General features: G+C 29.4%; 1 pseudogene; it reads left to right on the top strand.

Annotated features, from left to right (window-relative positions):
- The first annotated feature begins 249 nt into the window (after positions 1–249).
- Positions 250–349, top strand: LOC138838574 (U6 spliceosomal RNA; annotated as a pseudogene).
- Positions 350–595: the final 246 nt, after the last annotated feature.

Below are 595 nucleotides of genomic sequence, written 5' to 3'. Positions count from 1 at the left end.
TAGCTATAAAGGCTACAAAATATGATGAAATTTAAAATGAAAAAGACTTAAAATAGTCATTGGCAAATAATTGCAATTGTGAGCAATCTACCGAACAATATGTTTTTTCCACTATACACAGAATTTCAGAGAAATAAGATCAATAGCATTGTTAGTAACAATAAGGTTTCCTTGTTACAAATAGGCAACCAAGGATATATGCCTGTATAAAGATTACATCATTAACTACTTAAATTTACAGGATACTACATGCTTTGGCAGCACGTATACATAAATTACAACAATATAGAGATTAACATGCCACTTGGACAGGGATGATATGAAAATATGCGAAGTATTCCATATTTTTCATCCTTCAGATGCAAGAAATGAAAAACAGTTATTAAAAAGTTGATTACAAAAATACAAGTGTAACAACACATGCGATTCATATAATTAAAAGTTAGTTTTTTCACAATAATTTATTTTCTCTTTTTCCATTTTTACTATTCTAAATTATTCTAACTGGAGAGTAGAGAACTGATAGAAAGCAGAGGAAAGATTTTCCTGTGTATTAAAAGGTACAGACTGAAAATGAGGACCAATGGTGTCTTCA

The sequence above is a fragment of the Dipodomys merriami genome, unplaced genomic scaffold (genome assembly GCF_024711535.1).
Source record: "Dipodomys merriami isolate MVZ:Mamm:240054 unplaced genomic scaffold, mDipMer1.0.p SCAF_283, whole genome shotgun sequence".
Classification (NCBI taxonomy): Eukaryota; Metazoa; Chordata; class Mammalia; order Rodentia; family Heteromyidae; genus Dipodomys; species Dipodomys merriami.
This window is presented reverse-complemented; position numbering and strand designations above follow the sequence as displayed.